This window comes from Ursus maritimus, unplaced genomic scaffold (genome assembly GCF_017311325.1).
Source record: "Ursus maritimus isolate PB19 unplaced genomic scaffold, ASM1731132v1 scaffold_6, whole genome shotgun sequence".
NCBI classification, from domain to species: Eukaryota; Metazoa; Chordata; class Mammalia; order Carnivora; family Ursidae; genus Ursus; species Ursus maritimus.
In genome coordinates, this window is record NW_024426774.1 from 59,570,409 (window position 1) to 59,587,433 (window position 17,025).

The following is a 17,025-nucleotide window of genomic DNA, read 5'->3' on the forward strand; positions in this document are numbered from 1 at the left end:
TGTTTTACTTAGAAACCTTTCTTCTCCCTGTTCTGTATGGTAGAGACTTCTCTTCCCATTGAATATCTGCAATGTTAGTTTTCTTTCATAGAGGAGGTCTGTGTGGCCGTATTTCTTTTTTTTTTTTTCTTCCTTTCCCTCTCTCTTTTTTGCAGTGCATCATATTGAAGGTTTTTTTTTTTTTTGAAGATTTTATTTATTTATTTGACACAGAGAGAGCACACGCACATGTGGCACGCACGCAAGAGAGAACATGAGCGGGGTGGGGGGGGTAGGGGCAGAGAGAGGGAGAAACAGACTCCCTGCTGAGCAGGGAGCCAGATGAGGGACTTAGTCCCAGGATCCTGAGGTCATGACCTGAACTAAAGGCAGATGCTTAATCAACTGAGCCACCCAGATGCCCCTCATATTGAGTTTTTAATGCTTAGGTTCCTGGTGCAATTAATTTACCTACCTTTTTGCACTCACCTTACCATAATTATTTCCAATACTTTTTTGGAAGTTGTTGCATTAAAAGTTATAAAGGAAGAAATAAATGTCTTCATATTCAAGATTTCAGGTGGCAAGATTCAATCATATTTCATATCAGCCAGCCATACCAGAAGAGAAGGAAAGACCTGGCCATATTCCTGCTGTAAAGTTGTATCCACAAAATTGCATCTGTCAGTGCTTCCCTCCGTGTAGGTCAGTACAATTAGGACAGCTCTCAGAGAGGAAGAAATTCAATATATGTAATTAAATACATGTATACAGATTCTTCCTGGAACTGAGGTACCAGTATGTGTTCCCAGTAGTCTGTTCCAATAAGAGCCAAGTGCAACCTTAAAATAGAGATGTAAAGAGTTAGGTCTGTGCCATCCATTACAGTAGCCACTGGCCACATGTGGCTACTGCGCATTTGAAATGTAGTTAATCTTAGTTGGCAAGGACTATGAATGTAAAATACATACCAGATGTTGAAAACTTAATACAAAAAAGTAAAATATCTCAATTTTTATATTGATTAATTACCAAAATGATAATATTTTGGATATATTGGATTAAATAAAATATATTATTAAAATCATTTTCCTATGTTTCTTTAAAATGTGGCTACTAGAAAATTTAAAATTATATATGTGGCTCACGTTATATTTCTATTGGACAATACTGAGCAAGATTGATGTAAGGTAATATTGTAACTAATTGGCTGAAAAGACTTTGGTATTAGGCAGCTCACTTTGTTCTTTACAGCATGGCTGAAATTCATTGTAAATGGAGTCCTATTTAAGTGTGCCAGGAGATCTTGCTGGTTAAAGTAACCCCATGGTGAGAACTGCCATCTTATGAGTAATCGCTCCCTAATATACTTGTTTAATAGGTTTGGATTTTAATAGGGTTTTCTTAAAGCAAAGTTCACCAATTTTATCTTTCGCTTTCCGGTATGATCGTTATTTACCTCTGTGTGAAGAGTCTCTGGCCTTTCATGAGATGCATGTTTTTGTTTATTTATCTTTCACAATCGCCACTTCTTAGAGGGGAAGTGTAGTTTGGGTGAATGTGCTTGGACTCTGAAGGTTAGACTTTCTGGGCTCGTCACTAGCGTTTACAGTGACCTTTGGCATATCCACCTCTCTCAGCTGAAGTTTCCTTATCTGTGGAATGGAACGCTAACTCAGAGCTTGCAGGGGAGCAAGGCACATTCTGTGACATGATTGCTGTCCTGGGCATATGGACTCAATGGAGTGAGTCTCCTGTCACCTCCTTTTGTTTTATAAGTGCCTTGGGGCCCAAGTTTCTAGGACACCTAATCTGTATTGCTGACCACTGATTATTTTTCCCAAGGGAAGGCCATTATTATGAGCACTGTGTACCTGTTGGAAGCACAGAGGTGGTCATGGCCCTTGTGAAGAGGATCACACATAAGCTCTTGGCCTGTGTCTTTGCATTTGCCCTTCTCCCCGCCCAAATGGCCCTCCTTCCCCCTTCACTTCCCTTCCCCATTGTCTTGTCCATCCTTCAATGTCCAGGTGAAGTGTCACCTCTTTCATTAAGCTGCCTTTGACGACTTCAGAAAGAACTAATTTATCAACTTTATGCGTTTTATACATTCCAGTGCTTACTGTCAAGTGATTTCAAGCCTAATTTTGGTTTCATGCACAGAACTGTAAGCGTTTTGAAGGCAGTGGCTATGCTTCATACCCATTTCTCAACTCCCATGCATCTCGATCAAAAAATACTTACTGATTAATTGGCTGACAAGGGATTGGCTAATAGAACATTCTCTAATGCAAGAATAAGTATTCATGATAGAAGGTGACCCAGTAAGGAAAAAAAAAAAAACATACACCATCTTTCCAGATATCTGTGGTAAATAATTAATATACATGTCAAAATTTAAGATTACCATCATGTAAAATCTCTATCTTATTTAACTGCTGAGTTCTAGGAGATAGCTGAATTAGTAAGAAGATGACTTACATAAGTTTCTAATTCTAGATCCTTTTGAGATACATCGCTATGTAATATACATGTGTAGATAAATGTATTAAGATCACCAAGATGCCTAGTTTCCATTTGTAGTCTTTTCTCAATAAGGCAGTAGGATATTGGTGCTTTCAACTGAGCTTAGAGATGTTGAAATGACATTCATGTCATGAAAAATAGTTAGCTGTTCTTGGCTACATTCACAAAGAAGTCCCCTAATGCTTCCTTTAATTGGCAGGATCCACACGTGGTTATCTGTTTTGCAAATGTACTCTGCACCGAACGGCTGGCGCTGTGTATGTGTCTGTGTATGTTCTCTGTAGGTGACACTACCCCCTAATCGGACAATTGGTGCATTGTACTAGGACATACTGTATGCAGACAATGCCTCGCCTACCACTACCCCCCCCTTTTTTAAACCCTGAAATATGGTTGATATGGTCCATTGCAAAATGAACCTATATTGGAAATGGCAAAATTGTAATGTAAAATATACCGGGGTCAGTGGGGTGTGCTGTTTTTTGCATATATTTTTTCTCCCCTGACCCATGCCATTCCCCTGCATACAGGGAAAAAAGCTTCATCTCACACAGAAATGTGATGTCCTTTACTGCCAGAGGCTGTTGCTGTTTTAAATGAGGAAAAAGCACAATGCATGAAGAAGGAAAATTAAAGCATATTCATTTTGGAAATTAGATATGGTGTCAGGAGACTCTCAGAAAATAGCCCCGTTTGAATGGAGCCCCACACTACAAGACAGTTCACTGAACTTTTGACCACTATTTATGCTATGGAAGCTTTTGAAATAGGGAAGAGAGAAAAACATTTTATAGCTGCTTAATAGCTGTGTTCATTTTTCTTTCTTTCTTTTTCTCCCACCAGGCATTCGTCTATCCCTTCGGTGTATATAAGATATGCAAACACCATGTAGTTTATTGGCAGGCCTTTGTGTTAATGTTTCCAGGTTGGTTCCAAAACACACAGCTACTGGATGAGAGACTCTCCTGGCCAACCCGGTGACCTTCTTTACCCTCCACAGCACAGTCGGCCTCCTGCCCTGGGGCTAGTCTGGACCGGCCTGGGTCACACAGGGCTTGGGAGTGACAGTGACCTCTTCAGAGGTCATCCTGCGAGTGCAGAGAGACTGTACCTTTCCCAGTTCCCAGGGATGCCTTATGCAAAATTGGACAGGGATGGGAGAGATGATGGAAAAGGCATTTTGTCTAATTTCCCCCTTTCTGTTATTTGGAAGAACAGTTCTCAATTTGTGATCATCCGGTTCTGCTTCATTGCTTCCCTCCTGCAGAGCACATCACACCAACCAGGTTAAGTGGGATTCAAGGGCCCTCCAGGAAGGACAGCCAAGATTTTTGATTCAGCAGTGAATAAGGAAGCCCCTGGAAAAATAAGGTAGGGGAAGAGTTAATCGGGAGTGGAGGGTGGGGTCAATTTAGAGGTGGAAAAAGAAATCCAGTATGTATTGGTATTAATGAAGAATATGCTTTAACTTTTATACAAATATGAAGTGTGGAGCTAAACATTACAAATTACAGGTTGTGAGTCTATGTCAGCTTTATTATTGTTATTACTATTAATGTAATGATATCAAACCTAAGGGGTCACTGTATTTGTTTAATTTATTTTCTGGGAAAGCTTAGCATTTCATTTCCAAGCAAGGACCTTTTATCTGGCCTCTCGGCGACTTGCCCACACTGGCACAAATTGGGCTCCACCTCTCTCGGGACCTGTGAGCTCCTTAGTATTCGCTCTTTCTGATCATCACCAGGCTTGACTCATGGCTTTACCCCTCACTTCACTCCTCAATCAACCATGGGGCTCACTTCCATTAGGAAGCAATAATATAATACTGAGCTCTTCATGGTGTCTTGAGGTGGTGTGAGGACAAGGGATGCTGAGAAAAGGCTTAACTGTGGAATCATTTTGTGTCACAAAATGTTCAGATGTGTCTGAAGGCTGACCTTCTGTGAGGTCATGTGTTTGGCTTGGGAAATAAGGACAGTCTGTTCCCATACGCAACTGTGAGCTTTCTGCAGACTCAGGTGAGAAAAAAAACTTCATTGTGGGAACCTGTTGCTGTTTTCTTCTGCCTGTGCTCTGTGGTTTTAACTTTGGAGAGGGAGGGAGAAAGAGATCATCCCTCTCCTCCCCCACTCCCAGCATTATTCATTAGGAGAGGATTTTTTTCCTCCTTTGGACAGGAAACTTCTCTCCTCTCACTAGCCAGTAACAACCCTTCTGTTCATCCTTATGTCAGACCCTCACAACTGCACTAATATGATCTCTGACAATTGGAAGGGAGTGGGGAGAGTGTTGCAAGTGCCGCTCTGAAGTCAGGAGATGGCTCAGGGTCTTCTCAGAGCAATAGCTCCTCCTGACTAACTTTCTGCCAGGACTGGGAGGTTGAGATCATTGTGCTGACCTCAGGCCATAGGCTGAGAGAAACCTGAGAAGGCTTTAATCAGAATCTTCTTGGCCTCAGAAACTGCCCTCCTTTGTTTCCTGTTCTCCCTGAGGCTTCTTGGCACTGTCAGTAGCCATGTTGCTTTTGCTCAGGCTTTGTGAGAGGAAAGTCCCAGGGAGCCCTGGGGGGACTGCTTTGTGCTCCAAACCCATACTACCCACCCACCTCCAGTCTATAGCCTGATGAATGGAACTGAGATAGGATGAGGGGGATGCAAAGGGGCGAGGTCATGCTGGCCATGTTGACTGTTGGCAAAAAACGGGCACCAGAAATGGTGATGTCAGGCCTTTCAAACTGCAGTTTAGAGCTGGGAGTGGGGGAAAGTAAGGAATAATCAGGCTCGGAAAATTCTCGAGCTCTCCCAGGCTGCTTCACCCTGTTCTTCCTACTTCTGAGGACTTTGCTGAGATAGACGCGTGGTGGACTCAAATGGCCTGCATTTGTCTGTCACCCCTGCCTTGGCAGAGGATTATCGCTACAGTTGTCACACCATTTGTGATGGCCTGTGGTTCCCCTGCCATTGTGGTGGCTCATAGGGATGAACATTTTAAATAATGAAGAAAAGCAGAGACCATGACCAAATCCAGCATCAAATCCAACAACAGCCATATTGATTTTTTTTTTTTTATTCTTTCTTAAGAGAATGAGGAGACAGGCCTAGGCAAGATTTCTGCTTTGCTTAATTATAAATGGACATATTATAGTAAATATTAATGATTGTATTAGTTTAGGAATTTAAAGTCTGACTCAAGTCTGCCTGTCACATTCTGATGACCAAGCTTTAAATGCAAATCCATCTCAAAAGAAAATTCCCATTGGGTGCAGCATTGGTAAGATGAACTCAATGCATGTTGACCATATGACAGTGAGGTGTTTTCTGGGGCACAGGGGCCTTGCTGGTAGGTCCCGAGTATTTCTGTTATTCTTATGATAGTCCATGAAATAGGATTTTTTTTTTTTATAGTTTAGCAGTTTCTTTCCTTATATAATTGGGTTTTGGGTGAAGGTTGCATGACATAGTAGACTGGGGAGAGGTGACTTAATGTAATACAGAGAGGGATAGACTTGTATTCAGATCCTAGGTCTGCCACTGGGCTGACTTCGGGCCTTGAGCAGGTCAGACTCTCCTGAGCTCAGTTATCTCATAAGTAAAACAGGGTAATAATCTCTACCATGCAGCATTGTTTTGAGGATGGAGGGTACTACTCACGTAATATTTACTCAATAAAAGATTTATTATCATTATCATTACAGTAAGAGGTCTTAGGGCTGGACGAGGCCTGTAAGATCTGTTAGTTCAGGCTTCCCCCATCCTACAGAAAAAGAAACTAAGTTTCAGAGAAAGTCAGCACCTTGTTGAGCAGCTAGCCTGCTCAGAGCTTGTGGTGGTTCACATGCTCTTGATGCCCAGACTAATGGGTTCTCTCGGTCAGCTCAGGTTGCTGTAACCAAAGTACCAGAGACTGAGTGGCCGAAACACAATGAACATTGTGTTCTCACAGTTCTAGAGGCTGCAAGTCCAAGGTCAAACTACCCATAGATTCGGTATCTGATGAAAACCCTCTTCCTGGTACATACACAGCCTGCTTCTCACTGTGTCTTCACGTGGCAGGTAGGGCCAGGGAGCTCTCTGAAGTCTCTCTATAAGGGCACGAATCCCATCATGAAAGTCTCACTGCCATGGCCTAATCACCTCCCAAAGGTTCCACCTTCAAGTATTGTCACGCTGGGCATGAGACTTCAACCTAGGACTTTTGGGGGCACAAACATTCAGTCCATAGCATGGAACCCCTCCTCTTTACCATTTGTCAGGTCAAGCCTTTCATGTTGAAGATGAGTACGAAATAAGAGTTTTTCTGAAGTGTTTTTGTTTTTTTTTTTGTTTGTTTTTTTTGAAGTGTTTTAATATTTTTTTCCTCATTGGGTATTTCTAATAAATTCTTTTAGGCCTTGAACCTTGCATTGCCATTGCTTCTTTAATGTTACTGTCCTTATTAGCTAGCCCCCTGATTCCCTTCAGCCGGAATACTTTATTTCTGTATTGCCTATTGATTCTTTCCTGTCTCGGCCTTGTTTTCTTCCACAGAGGGTAGAATACATAATAAAGGAGGCCATGCAACACGATTTATTTAACTTTGTGGTGCCCAGATTTTTGCTTTCACTGATAAGTAAAAACTTTTCTTTCTTCCTTTTTTTTTAAATTTTCTTCTTTCTAATAAGGGGTGGATATAATTTGTCAACGTTTAAGTTTTCCAAGACCTTTAAAAAGGCTCTTTTTATCTATTAACATCACCTCATGAATAAAAAGATCTTTGAAAACCACACAAAAATAGAAATAATGTAATATTAGGACTCTCTTCAAGAAAGAAGTATCAGAAGGGCATGAGCATTGTCTCAACGGTGAACTTAAAATTTTGTCACAGGTCAGTATAGGCCCATAAACAAGTAAATGGGAGCCGTTTGTCTAAGGGCAAGAGTTGGGCTGCCATGTAACTATGTATGTACAACCTTAGCTCATAAGGAGCCTAAAATGGGGACAGAAATGTTAAACTGATTTCACTGAGAGGCTATGAGATTCAAGTAAAATGACATGGAATATGGTTTAAACATTCTGTCGTCCTATGCAAATATAATGGGTTATGATTATCATGTCAGAAAGCACTTACAGAACACCTAGTTTTATTTATATACATATATACGCATATGTAATAAAAGTTATTTATAATCTTGTATATAATACCAGTGTGTAAGAGCTCTATAGGACAGTCATATCCCTAGGAAAAAACAATGAAAGTGACAAGAACCAGGGCTTCTAGTCATAATCTAGTGAGCACAAAGGACTTTGGAAGTACAGAGGACAAAGTTCCCATGGCCCTTTCCCTGACAGAGTTCACGTGAACACTGCCACCATCCTATCATCTGCATTGACTCCACCCCCAAGCACTTATCCCTAATGCTGGTCATACGCTCACAAAGAACTTTTGATCAACTTATTGTCAAAAATATGTGGGGTCGCTCCCCAGGTGGGATCTTGCTGTCGATCCAGTGATGCTAGAAATTGAGTAATGTGGAGCTGTGTAGAATGATAAAAAAAATCAATCCATCAGTCTAGCTCTCAGTCTTTGTCACTGTATGCCTGATTCCTAACAGATGCTGAGCCATGTTTTTCCTTAGCCCATATATAGCTGATGGTGCGATGATCATGTGAGGGGGCACACGTGTGTTTCAGGTCATTGTAGCTGGAAAGCACTGTGCTGAACCATTATTGCAGATGAGAAAACCAAGGTTCGTAGAACCCAAGAAACTTGCCCAATAACGCATAGTAAATAACTAGCAAGGTAAAAGTTTTAGAATAAATCTATCTGATTCCCCAACTCATGGTCTTTTCAACAAACAGTCATATATGTATGAGAGTTATATGTCATAATGAGTAGAACAGGTAGGGATAACATGGAAATGATGAACTTCTGCCTTTTTTCTACTCCCCTAAATGAGTTGCCTTTCATCTTTCCCTTGACTGACTCCCTCACTCAAGTCACAGTTGAATTGCTTTTTCCAAGGTCCAAAGACAAATACTAATTTGGGGGCAATTAGTTCAGGCGTTGTGTGGGGCCCAACTAACCTATGCTTTCTCAGATATCAGACAAGTCAAGTTACCCAATTATTTCTGAGAGTAATTGCTGTGTTTTCACTCAAGTCCATTTCTACTCTTTGGCTCATTGTTTACCTCAGAGAGGAGCAAAGAATGAATTCAAGTTACAGTCTGACATTACAATGAGATTGCCAATAGAAATCAATGACTTGTCCCATGACAAGCTAGGGTTTATGAGGCAGCCTAACGGTGTCCTTATATCTTTGCCTACCTCATTGTACTGCCATTCAAGTGGATTATACAATTTTCCTGTTATAAAGGGGGTGTAGTCAGGGCAAAAGGGAGTCTAATTGAGTTTAATAAAGCTGGAAGCAGTAGTACAAAAGACTTATAGAGAAAGAATACTATAAATAGAATATTCCTATAGGAATAGTCTGAGTTGTCTGTTAAGGTTGGTATTTATGTCCACACTTATTGACCTTAGAAAGGGGATATAGACAGAGCAGATATAGGTCAAAGAACTCACCTTTTCAGCAGCAGGAGCCTAGATCTCAGTGGAATTGAAAGGAGTTATACTCAATGTGGTGAAATATCATTTCATCCATTGTGTATTTATGAGGACTTCTGATTATTTGGATAAAGTGGCTGAAAAATACACTCTTCTCCAAACAAAGCAGTAAAGCCATAATGGAGACCGTGGAGTTGCAGAAGATATACATAGTTCTAGTGCTGTGGTGTCTGACATGGTGGCCGCCAGCCACATGGGGCCACTGAGGTCTCCAGTCAATGCATAGTTTGTAATATGTGCTTTAATTGTAAAATGCATACTGACTTTGAAAGACTTAGTGTGAGGAAAGTAATGCAGACAGCTCACGAATAGCTTTTAGATTGTTTACATTTTGAAATGATAATCTTTTGGTTGTTTGGGTTAAATAAAACAGTAAAATAATTTCATCTGTTCTTTATACTTCTTAAAATGTAGCTACCATGTAAAATTACATATATGGCTTACGTTATATTTTTAGTGGCTAGCAGTGGTCTAATGCAATGCCTAAATGCTATCATCTGAGAGTCAAATTTCAATAATTTGGGAGGTCGGTGCGTATTCTGCTAGTACGGGACATGGACGTGTGTCCATGAGTGTGATGTGTCCTCATGCACACATCCATATTCATGCACATAGGAGGAATTCCATCACCTTTGGGATGAGAGAAATCATCCCCATACACTCAAAGTTGTTTTCACACATAGAGATGATGTTTTCCTGCATCTCTTTGTTTTAATAAAACCCCGCACCCCAAAGAGCACAATTTGGAATAAGCTACTGGAACAATTTATTGTTTCCTCTCCATGGATTAGAGAGGTGGTACTTGGAGCAGCTTGTTAAAGAGAAGAGCTTGGCCCTTGCCCTTGCTCTGTGTTTAATGATCCTCTCTTCGCGTGCCACCTCTCTAATCTGCGGAGAGATAGGGACAAATTGTATCTATAATGTTATATTACTTAACAGTATAATGTATGATAAATCATAGAATTGCATCCCTACCTTGTAATTGGTGAGATGTGTTGCATGAGAGATCCCCTAATTCAATAGAGAGCGCTTGCTCTTATGCATAACTGCCTCTCTGGATCAAACCAATTCAGCCCACAAGTGATGAGGGGAGAGTTAAAGCTTTTTTAATTAAAAAAGGAAAAATATGACTTAGAACGGCTTTCTCGGCCCCGGGATTCAAACAACTGCTTAATAATCCTCTGTGTGAATGCAGCCTCTTTTTCCCTTTTTCCTGTAGGCGTCAGGGATGGGTCATCCGTAGGAAATTAGGTACCCGAGAGGACAGACACTGGGTGAATTCCTGTTCTCTTAGGTGGCAGTCTTCACTTTTAATGTGTTGCCCTTAACCGAGCATGTTTATTGTTTTTGAAAATGATGGTCTTCCTGTTGTTATCCCCATGCATGTTTTATTCTCAACACTTTCTGCTTTTGTTTTAAATCCCTTCCTTTTACCTATATAGTCCACTCCCTGATTCTTAAGAGTTCTTTCATTGTACTTTGTTTTCTCTTCTTATTTCCTTAAACTTCTGGGCTTTTTTATTTTTTAGCACAGCCGGTTTTGGTGGCCTCTTTTCCTAACCCCTAACCTTTTTAACTTCCCAAGTATTACTGGCAAAACAAACAGCATCGGGGTATTTAGCAGTGCAGGAAGATGGAGTGGAGGTGACTTCATTCCTCAGAAAGCACAGAGGTTTTAGTAACATAGAGAAATGAGTAGGGGCAGTGACATCTAGATCATGATTGTTCTTGGCCCACCCAAAAATCTCTGACCAGCACTATGGATAATTTGGACATTGACTGTTCAGACATTAGTTTGAAGACAAGTGAAATAAAATCTGACAGATAAGTCTAATTAAGTCTTACAGTTGTTAGGTCTTCCACAGATTAGACTGGAGGGGGTCACAGACATCACTAACTTTCCAAAAGAGCTGAGGAAACTTGGAGGCAATAAGCAGGCTCATTGATGCCTTGAAGGAGCACAGGGTCTAGCACTTGAGTCCCTTGGCCCTCCTAAGCACTCTTTCCTTTCCCTCACAAGGTCTATTTTCAGGAAGCTTCTCTTTAGTAGCTGAATTCTAGGATGTGTTGTTTGGGGCTGAAAAATGTCCAATAGAAGTTGTCACATACTTGCCCCTTACAATTTTCCATTCATCACTACATAAATGGGTGAGATGCAATGATCTCATTTTTCATTTTCAAAACTTTCATTCATATGTGTGTGTATATATATATATATAGTATTTATATATGTATCTATATATTGTATTTATATATATGTATTCATATATATATATTTAATACATATATATATATATATATATATAAAAATATTTTAAGAAAGATAAAACAGATTGTTTGGCCTTAACTCAGTCACTTCTTAAGTCTGCCTTTCTGAAAAGAGTAGAAGGGCAGCTTTTGACATGAGTCATTGATTCTGTCCAAACGGACATAGGGATGTGGCCACGATTGTAGCCTAGCACACAGCCTACTTGAAAAAGTGGTGGGTTGGGAGGTGGGGTTGCCTTACGGTGTTCGATCACATCTACACTGCCTTTCCTGTGCTCTCCTGTTTCACATCTTAATAAAGAGAAACAATTCATTTGGTAAGGAATCTATAATACAATTTCCAGAGATTACCCTGCCATTTCTCAACTGCCAGATATATTTTATTTTTACTCTGCATGTAACCAAGGAAAACAAGGTTGCAAAATGATGCCAGCTTCTGCTTTTCAGCTATGAGATGTCAATAGCCCTTGATTTTGTTGTTGTTGTCACTAATTTCTGCAAGTTCACAAAAAAGTGTCATAAAAACAAATTGCTTTTAAACATCCTATCATTATTCATCCAGTATTCTTATGAGATATAAGAATATATTTGCCATAGTTTTTGAAATCACTTTTAATCACATATATTCAGGCCCTTAGAAAAGGCTACTTAGGCTCTATTTTTTATTTTCCTCTCCGTGTTTTTTTTTTCCCCTTCCTTGTGTTTTCATGCTGACATTTTTACTATAAAGTCACATTTTCATCTAGGACAATGGCATCTTGTTTTTAAAGCAAACAAACACGAGACAATTTGTTTTGAAAATATGTGGGTTGATGACAAAGTCATAAGAATTTCAGAGAAATGTCAGCGCTAGTGTCAGGAGAGCCAGTTCTCATGTGTTTCTTATATGAAAATGGAATTTGGTGCCTTATGCTGACAACCGGCACACAACGCAGAAGTTTCTTTGTTTTTGCCGGGCCTTGGCTTCCTCTTTCACTGTAAGCCCACTTGATGGTTTCGAAAGATCAATTCTACTTTGCAGTGAATGTATCTCTTAACCTTTTCCCTAGAAACCGAAACAATATACAAGTGAGCCCCACAAAAGGGGGAACTCTAAGATGAACGGCAAGGAAGCAAAGGGTTATATTATAATTCATCTAGAAAAGAGCATTTTCACTAATCAGTACCCATATCATACATTTGTAAAAATGACTGCCTGACAGGTGAAAAATCTATTTTTTTTGACAGCGTACATTTAGTCTTAAATCAATCCAACACAATAGTTCCTTTTTTTGCTTTACACAAACTCTCTTTCACCTTTTGATAAACTGTACCCCTGTGAGCCGTAGAATGTTTCAGATTCCTACCCTTTTCTGTGTTGCAGCAATATTTTGAGAGCAATGTAAAGCAGATTCATTTGGCAGAATGTTTTTATATGCATATCAGTGCAAAGGTAGGATTTAATGATTTTGAGGATTAAAGGCTCTGTCCGAAACTTTGTAATGCGCTGTGAAATACTTGCGGTACGACTTAGACTCCTGACCCGCTGAGGCCTCTCTGAGGTATTCTATTTTAACCTGGTGCATAGAGCACAATAGCGATAAATCTTGAAGCAGATTAAGTAATTTCCCCATAGTGGCGTGTCTGTTGGAGTTTCAAATAACCCAGCATAAAGATTCAAAGTCTTGCTACATTTGGTTATTCCAGACTGTATCCCCTCTGTGTAAAAAAAACTTTCTGGCAGAGCAGCATCATGCCCTTTGACCCCCATGTAAGAGTATTAAATGGATGCCCTCCTGAGCTGACTGCATGCTAATTATTTTGCTGCTCCTGAATCCTTAAAAATAAAATAAAAGAAAGACCGAGAAGAAAAGATGGCCCATTTGCATGCCTAAAATATGCCGAAGATTGTATGAAACAGAAGCTGGAGACATTACGACACTCTGAGGTTTCAGGATGCCGTTGGGGATTTGACTTACTTTTCTATTGTGCTGGGAGATATTCTTGTCTGCCCTTGGCAGTTTTGGTTAGAAAACTCTCTGAGGCTCACCTGAGACAGCATTTGTGAGCATCAGTATCCCAGGACAGCCAGTCTAGAACATGCAAGGCCAAGAGCTAGCCCTGGTAATGGGGTGCCTCTTCATGGGAGCCATCTTGAATTCAACCCTTGGGTAGAGGAGAAAGTTTTCATTGCATCTTCTCAGTGCCAACACCTTTGTGAGGTAAAGGTCAGATCTACATAATGAAACAAAAGCAGGGCCAGGTCAGGGAGAAGGGGAATTGTTTAATCCAGGAGACCAAAACTTTGGAGATTTGATTAAAAACCCAAATGCTTCCCTGGGAACAAGCATCTAATTACTATGGAAAATCTAAATGTGCCCTTGACTTCTTTGTTCCTTTCTGCAAATGACAAATCTTCTCCCTAAACACATTTTAAAAAGCAGAAACTACGGACTCGAGCAGAACACTATATGGCCCACTAATTTCTCTGCTCCTTTGAAGGAAAGAGCTGTGGGCAATATTGTCATTACAGGGAGAGAGCACTTGGCAGTGCGGTGCTGACAGCACATTAAGAAAAATAAACAAGAGAAGTATAGCTCCAACCACTCTGTTTCCCAGATCAAGCCTCAGGCTCTTTCTAGTGGCCTGTCCCCTGGAGGGAAGCAGGTGTACAGCCCAAGCAAAGAGGAAATGTGCTGGTATGTGCATGGACAAGTGTATGCACATGTGTGGTTGTGGGGGGTATGCACGTACATACGTACGTGTGAGAGTGTGCACGTGCATTTGGGAAACATACATACATATAGGTAAGGATGTATGTTGGGCATGCAGGTAGTAGTGTGTGTACATGTCCATTGAAAAAATGATATGTCACTACCCACACTTTAACTCTTACAGTACTCTTAGTTATAGTAGTCTGCCATGATGAAAAACAAGAACTACTGCTTCTTAGTGGTGATGGGATGAAAATACAATTATCCCCATCCTAGTTTTGATGGTGGCATCCTAAGGCAGAGCACACTTTGGCCTTGGAACACCGATGTACATTAAGTTGGAGAAAGACGGTGAGCATTTGTTGAGTGGATCTGAATGGACATGATGTTTAAATAATGCGCCCAACTCTCTGTATTTCCCATGACTTCTTCATTCTCCTGCCAGCTTCAGGGTCTCACCATCCCAGTGATTCTTTCTCCACTGAAGCTCTTTCCCCCTGCTACCATTTTCCTCTTGGAGCTTTCTGACATGGTCCATATTTCTTTTTCCTCCTTATGTATGTCTCTACTTTACAAAAAAAAAAAAAAAAAAAAGTACTAAAAATTCAATATTGCAGAACCCCAGACCACAGGCTTGGCATCATAGAAACTTAAAGCTCAATGGGATCTTGAGGGCATTCTAATTCAGTTCCTTTATTTACAGAAGAGCGTGTTTAGAGCAGATTCCAGGGGGCAGCTAGCTGAGGATCTGAGTACCCCCCCAAATGTCATAGGGTTGACGTGGACATTTCACTGGAATTTGTGGCAATCTGTGTCATGACAGTGACTAGAAGCAGTGTAGAGAGTATTTCCTTTATGAGATTAAATGTGAAAACTTACATTTGTGAAAGTGCTTTGTGAGCTACTGCATGGTAACTTGCATGAAATGTAAGATGATTCTCTTTTTTTTTTCTTTTATAATTATTAATATAGTAGGTGAAAGTTGTAACATAACTTCTAAAACTATAAAACCCAGTGAAAACTGAAAAGTCTTTCCAGAGACGCCTTCTACTGTGTCTCAAAATACTGAGTTTCTAGAAAGCTGCTTTGAACATTCAGCCCTTCTAGAAGAAGGGATCGTTCATATAGATACAGAGAAAGAGGACTAGACCAGGAGGGTCTGCAGGTCCAGATTCCATTCTTGCTTGAGATTTTGCTGTGTTTATTTACTTGGTGACCTAAATTACCGTTAATTATTTAAGCTAAATGAGACTCATAATTTTCTTTCATCCAAAAGTGAGTCTTACCATTGCAGTGCATGGCACCAAGGGTCCAGTTGCTCCAATGAGATATGTGGGAAGCTTATGCCCCCATCATCACCAGGGTCTGTCAGATTTACTCCTAAACATCTCTTTAGCTATCATCACTGCGATGGTCCACATCTTTGTCTCTCACCTTGTTGTGATTCTAACTGGCCTCCCTTTCTCCAGCCTTGCCCCCTTTCTCCTTCAAGTACTTGCTAGATTGATACTATAAATTACACATTTGGTCAGCTCACTCCCCCGTTTAATACCCTTAATGATGTCAGAATGCTCTGTGGAGGAAGTCACAGTTGTTACCTCTATCCATAGGCCTTTTGTGACTTGGCCTCTGTCAGCTTTCCAGTCTTCTGTTACCACACGGCCCACATCCCAATCTTTGTGATCTTGTTTTGTTTCTTCAGTGCGCCATCTTACCTCTCACCTCTGAGCTTTCACACATGCCCTGTCCTTGGCCAAATACCTAATAGTTAGCTCTTTCTTCCAACTCTGTTATCTTCATATGGTTAAATCCAGTTTATCTTTCAAGTCTCTACATACACATCCCTTTGTCTGGAGGCCTCCTCTGATTGCTCCCCTCTCAGGTGGCTAATACCTCTGTCCTTCTGTTAGAGCATTTACCACGAATCATGAAACAGGCTGTAGTCCCAAGCACCCTAAGCGCCCCATATATATGAGGTGCTCAAATAAATGTATGTTGAATAAGTGAACGTGTAAGTGTCAGTGACTTACTTGTGATCTTGAACAAGTCATTTACCTTATTTGGGACACTGTTTTCTTTGTGACTAGCATGAGAACATTGAACTAAAATTATACGAAGGTGGCTTCTGGTTTTACAGTTATATGAATTTATAATGATATGTTTATTGACATATGAGAAATGTACTAGAAATTTCAAAATAGTGATGAGTGATACATTTCTGTTTTTGATTTGAGCTTATACGTTTAAAAAGACTGTAATCCTTCTTCACACCTAGATCTGTACTATCTACCTCGTGATAAATATCTTCCTAATGCAGGCAGTATTGGCCGCCATCAAGGCCAGGGATCAAGGAGAGTGTGTACCCTAACAGTTTTGTTTTGGGGAGGGCTTTCTGGACATGTGAAAGAAACTGCAAGAAGTAATGTTTTTCTTAAAGAATTTAGGTCCAATCTAAAAGAGAGCAAATGTCTTAGAAGGAAATGCATTTTCGTTCTTTTTCAAGGTTCATGAAACAGTTGCTTGAATGTAAGGGACTAAAGGTGGGAGCTAGTCTATATTTCTCTCAACTAAGTGGAACTTTTGAGAGTTGAACCATCGATATTTATATGGTGGCCAAGTCTTAGGTCTTTAATTTCATTCCTAAATGAGAAAATGTAGTGTATGTCAGTGAGTCTACACATGCCCCACGTGAGGCAGCAGCTGCGTTGAGCTGGTGCTGATGGCAAAGAGAAGCAACAAGGTATTTGAGTGTAAAATATGCAGAGAGAAAATTTTTGAGCTCCTTGTTCTTAGTTTTTGGATGACCTCAAAGGTAAGAAATGCACATAATCTACTGTCAAAGAGAGCCAGTTGGGGGGAGCCATAATGCAAATCAACAGACATAGACACCTCGTTTCCTCCCCAGAGAAGCTGAGAAAAGGTCAGAGCTTTATACCAGGAGAATGATCCAATTAAA

The 17,025-nt window shown here is 40.4% G+C and overlaps 1 long non-coding RNA gene across 2 annotated transcripts in view; it reads right to left on the reverse strand.

The window, feature by feature from the left end:
- Window positions 1-287: 287 nt before the first annotated feature.
- Window positions 288-17,025, reverse strand: part of LOC121101038 — a 35,995-nt gene continuing 19,257 nt past the window's right edge. Inside the window, exons 2-4 of one of the 2 annotated variants that reach the window (XR_005832975.1) lie at window positions 13,406-13,590; window positions 3,617-3,863; window positions 288-821 (exon numbers count right to left, since the gene is read on the reverse strand). This is a non-coding gene — a long non-coding RNA (uncharacterized LOC121101038). The remainder of the gene's footprint in view (window positions 822-3,616; window positions 3,864-13,405; window positions 13,591-17,025) is intronic. The other variant, XR_005832974.1, reaches the window with a different exon arrangement.